The sequence below is a fragment of the Nycticebus coucang genome, chromosome 4 (assembly GCF_027406575.1).
Source record: "Nycticebus coucang isolate mNycCou1 chromosome 4, mNycCou1.pri, whole genome shotgun sequence".
NCBI classification, from domain to species: domain Eukaryota; kingdom Metazoa; phylum Chordata; class Mammalia; order Primates; family Lorisidae; genus Nycticebus; species Nycticebus coucang.
Genome location: NC_069783.1, coordinates 7,690,888 through 7,696,181, shown reverse-complemented (window position 1 = coordinate 7,696,181; position 5,294 = coordinate 7,690,888). Strand labels below are relative to the sequence as shown.

General features: G+C 42.5%; 2 pseudogenes; one reads left to right on the top strand and one right to left on the bottom strand.

The window, feature by feature from the left end:
- Positions 1-666: 666 nt before the first annotated feature.
- LOC128584257 (transmembrane protein 161B-like) lies at positions 667-4,025 on the bottom strand (annotated as a pseudogene).
- A 79-nt stretch (positions 4,026-4,104) lies between these two features.
- Positions 4,105-4,248, top strand: LOC128584998 (uncharacterized; annotated as a pseudogene).
- Positions 4,249-5,294: the final 1,046 nt, after the last annotated feature.

Here is a 5,294-nt window from a genome sequence, read left to right as displayed (position 1 = left end):
TTTGACTGTTTTGTGGAATTGCTACACTGTTTTCCTAACTATTGCTTTCATATTTCTACTAGCAAAGTGAAAGTTTCCAGTTTTTCCACATCCTTGTCTGTCTTCTTAATTTTAGTCATCTTAGTGGATGTGAAATGGCATCTTCCTGTGGTTCCGACGTGCATTTCCCTAATGACAGAGAAGTCAAGCATCCTCTCCTGTGCTTGCTGGCCATTTTATGTCCTCCTTGGAGAAATGTCTATCTAAATCTTTTAGTCATTCTTAAACTGGGTTACTTGTCTTTTCATTGTTGTGAGTTAAACGAGTTGTAAGAGTTCTTTTTTTTTTTTTTTTTTTTTTTTGAGACAGAGCCTCAAGCTGTGGCCCTGGGTAGAGTGCCGTGGCATCGCAGCTCACAGCAACCTCCAACTCCTGGGCTCAAGTGATTCTCCTGCCTCTGCCTCCCAAGTAGCTGGGACTACAGGCGCCTGCCACAACGCCCAGCTATTTTTTGGTTGCAGCCATCATTGTTGTTTGGCGGGCCCGGGCTGATTCGAACCCACCAGCTCAGGTGTATGTGGCTGGCACCTTAGCGGCTTAAGCCACAGGAGCCAAGCCATTTTTTTTTTTTTTAAAAGAAACTTTTTAAGCTGCTCAGTGCCACTGTTACTAGTGTAACAGTTACCTTCATCTTCCCATCAGCAGATGGTAATTCAGAATAAACAGAACTGGGGAGTAGGTGATTATCCACTGGCAAGGTAGAGAGAGATTCTGGATAAATCCCCCAGGAATGATTATCTAATGTTTTCAAAAGCAGAGTTGTGTGAAGCAGCATTAGCAGAGGAGCCCCACACTGCAATGCAGTGACACCAAGGTAGTGAAAGCCTCAAGTCACCATTGTCTGCAGTTCAGCTGTTCTTATTGGCCCTGCTTCATCTTTCTTCATCTGCTCCACACATTTCTGGGCTAGGTTTACACTTGATCTTAGCCAAAAGGCCGAGAAGCGATCTCTGGGCTAGGTTTAAATAAGTTTGCAGATGACTACACATCATGGCCACCTGTAAAGCACACAGCAGGGTTATTAGCCAGAGTCGCAGAGTATTGAATGTAGCTTCTGTCATTAAAGAGAGACTTTCTTTACCCACTGGTGGGTTCATGATGTAGTGTTTAGTGATTGGTTTTACCCAGAGCAGAAGCATAAATAAAGGTGCCAAGAAGCTGATATGAAGTAGTGTTTGTGTAATTTTTTTCGGTTGCCAAATTCGGGGCACCCAGATGCATTTGAGCCAGCTGTAATCCAGGAAATGTGAAAAAAGCCCCAGTGAGTGAATGTAAAATAGCCAAGAAAAAATTGAAAGTAAGTTTTGAAACACGACCCTGAGATTCTAAACCTTGCTTTTCAAGAAACTGCATCACCCTATCTAAAAAATATGTAAACCCCAGGGCAGTGCCTGTGGCTCAGTGAGTACAGTGCCAGCCCCATATACTGAAGGTGGCAGGTTCAAACCCAGCCCCAGCCAAAAATTGCAAAAAAAAAAAAAAGTAAACCCTTCAAAATAATCAAGGAAATAATTTTCAACCTGGATTTCCATTCTCAGCCAAAGGACCGATTAATTTCAGACTAAGGGGATATTCATTTTTAGTGAAGGCTTCATAAAGTTGTGGTAGACTTCAGTTACTAGATACACAGCTATAGCAGCCACTGTGAAATCCGCCAACCACTGGTATTCTGGAAAGTAATTCTATGCTAAAGTATCCACTTCTGTAACTGACTCTGTTTTAGATGAAGGTCAGTATCCTTTGGAAGGGTTAATGGCTTACTTTCAATGTGACCATTATATCGCCTATCTTTTCTACTTTTTCCTTTTCACTGCTTGCCTGCAAGAATTCTGAATTCTTTTTCCATAGGATGTTGATACCACCTCAAACTTGGTGCCTAGGCTAGGTCATGGACCAGACACCCTGGACTCAGCAGAACCATCCCAGACCTCCCCTCACTGTCCTGTAGCCAGGAGCCTCTGGAAACCACTAGGGAGCTGTAAGAGTTCTTTATATATTCCCTTATCAGATAAATTATTTGCAAATATTTTCTCCCATTCTATAAATTGTCTTTAGTGCTTTCTGGGTGGTGTCTTTTGTCGGGGCCCAGGACTGGCCAGGTCTCTGGCCCTGGCTTATCTACTGTCCAGACTAGGAACCGCAGATCAACTCCCCTTAGGTGCCTGAGGGCTATTTGCTGAAGGGAGAGAGAGAGAAAGACAGTCTTCGAGGGAGAGAAACAGTCTTAATAGGAGAGTAAATCTTGCAATCTTCTTAAAAGGGCTTCGGGCAGAGGCCCTGTGAGCAGGAGGAGTGAAAGAATCAGAGTGAACAAGTCCATGAAAGAATGAGAATGAATGAAACCAGACTGACCTCTCCTGCAGCTTCTTACAGACGGGATCCCGTGGCTATTTGCACCACTGGTGTAGAGACTGCCAAGCACTGATGTTCTCATCTCAAGTGCTCTCATGTTAAGGAGAGCCAAATCCCTTCCTCATGCCCTTATCACCAAGGTGTCCTATTACTGAGATGCCCCAGGGGTTTCTTATAGTTACAGAGTGTTCCGAGCTTACTTCTCGCTTCTCCTTCCCATGAGCTATATGGTCTGCTACAGTCTTTTGAGGAAAAACATTTTAAATTTTTATATAATCCTCGGGCGGCGCCTGTGGCTCAAGGAGTAGGGCGCTGCTCCCGTATGCTGGAGGTGGCGGGTTCAAACCCAGCCCTGGCCAAAAAAAAAAAAAAAAAAAATTTTTTTTATATAATCCAGTTTCATTTTTTCTTTTGTTATTTGTGCTTTTAGTGTCATATCTAAGAAATCCTAGCCCAAGATCACATAGTTTTACTCATATATGAGTTGTCAAAATTCAGCCCTTAAGTTGAGGTCTACGAGTTTGACTTAATTTTTTTCTGTATGGTGTGAGGTAGGGGTCCAACTTCGACTTCATTCTTCTGCATGTGCATATTGAATTGTCCCAGCACCATTTATGGAAAACCTCAGATAGTTTTGATTACATTACTATTCAGTGTGTACACTATTACCTTTCTCTTCACCTCATTATACATTTCTTTAAAATTAACTTTCTGTTCTTGTTTTGTGGACACAGTATTTTTTCTCATCTTTCTGAGGTTATTAACATTAATCCATATTAACATTGACTCATTTCCTCTGACCTCTAAGATTACAATTACTTCCATAATATAGCTGGTCTGGAGAAAAATGCTATCTCCACAAAGCATGTAATCAAAAAGTAAGATTATTAAAAAAAAAAAAAAGATTGTTAATCTACTGCTTTAATTGCACCCTTAAGAATATATCAGATGCTTTTGGGTAATTTCCTCCCCCCACCTTAGTTTTAGTCTCATTTTTTTATGTGGGAACATTTCCTCAATTGTCCAGCAATCCTTAAATCTCATGTTACAGAGTGGGACACAGAAGAGCTGAATGGCAGGTGTGTGTGTGAGCTCGTGGGCATGCACATACAGGGGGTGGACAGGACTGGGAACAGGAGTGTAGACTGTTGGGCCTCACCATTGGGTGATCAGGGTGACACCCCTTTGGGAGGGTGATAGGGAAGAGCAAAATACCAGTATCTCACCTTTTGCCAGGGCAGTTCAATTTCCCAGTAAAGGACTATCTAATCTGTGAGGGACAGTGGGGATCAGCTAGGGAGGGGTTCTGCTGAAGTGGTGCTGATTAAGAAGTTTGAAAAGACCCCTCCCTATCCCCCCAGGTGATAGGGACCCAGCCTCAGGGACAGTAAGCACAGGAGAATGTGGGGTTAATACTGTTTGATCACCTCCCTGTTTCCTGAGCAGCGTCTGACAACAGCAGCCAGTTGTCCAGAGCTCCTCCACTTCTCCCACCTGTGGGCATTCAGTTCTGAGTTGTTCCCAGCTGTCTGCAAGTAGGCAGGGCTGTTTTTCCCCAGTGTCCCCTGCCTAGTCTCCCTTTGCTCCACATGGCTGAGGAACCCGTTGCTCCTCTTAGTCCTATCAGTCTTCATATCTTAAGGCTTGGGTCTTCAGAAGTCAACTGACTTTATGAAAGAATTTGTGTTCACAACTTTTCTTTTCCTTTTTTTGATCACTTCTCGGCCTTTTGGCTAAGATCAAGTGTAGTATCTGTTCTTTCTTTTCTTTCTTTCTTTTTTTTTTTTTTTTGAGACGGTCTCACTCTGTTACCCTGGGTTGAATGTCAACGTGGTGTTATAACTCACAGCAACCTCCAACTCTTGGGCTTAAGAGGTCCTTTTAAGTAGGGGGGACTACGGGCACCAGCCACAACACCGGTTTGTTTTATAGAGATGGGATCTTGCTTATTCAGGCTGATGTCCAGCTCCTGAGCTCAAGGATCCACCCTCAGCCTCTCAGAGTGCTAGGATTACAGACCTAAAAGCCTCTGTGCCTGGGGCCTACAACTTTTATTTTTCTTTATTTGCTTTCAGATGATTTTCAAGAGGAAAAGGAGATGGGAACATCATTCATTCTACCATCTTAAAATAGGAAATCCCCTGTTGGATTATTTTCTACAGTTCCAAAGTAAGAAGACTGGAAAAAGAGAACGGAGGCTATGTGAGAGAAAGTCAGTACACAAAAAGCTGTGAATTTTCTCTGTTTATTTTCAAGACTATGTTGGCATAAGTGACAGTCACACGACCAGTATAATGAGCAAATACAGAATTTTATCCTCCTGGGAGAGCAGTCTAGCACATTTCACAAATTTTTCTTGAATTAGAAATCACTGTTTACTGCAGGTGAAAATGCCACTGGGTTTTCAGTTGTCTTGGACGGAGTTCCAGCAAAAAAGAGACAGATCTCTCTGAGTCTTTTCAATATCAAACTCCTAAAACTTGATGACTTTTGAAACATAGAATGAAGAAGTTCTTGGAAAGTCTGTTAGTATTATTGACAGGAAATCCTCAAAAGCTAGAGTTCGAAATGACTGTCCCAAGTAATCAATAAAACTTGGCAAACAGGGCGGTGCCTGTGGCTCAAGGAGTAGGGCGCCGGTCCCATATGCCGGAGGTGGCAGGTTCAAACGCAGCCCCAGCCAAAAACCACAAAAAAAAAAACTTGGCAAACAAACAAACTGGCAAGGAGAAAGAGGCTGTGGGATTCAACAAAATCTTTAGACAGGCAGGTCTATTTTATTGCTTTTTTGGCACACAGAATCAATTCCAATGCCAGCCTTCTATACAGGTTTTTAAATTATTTCACTTGGTATGATAGTTTGAGTTGTTAAAGTATTCCCTAAGGTAGTATAATGTGTCTCA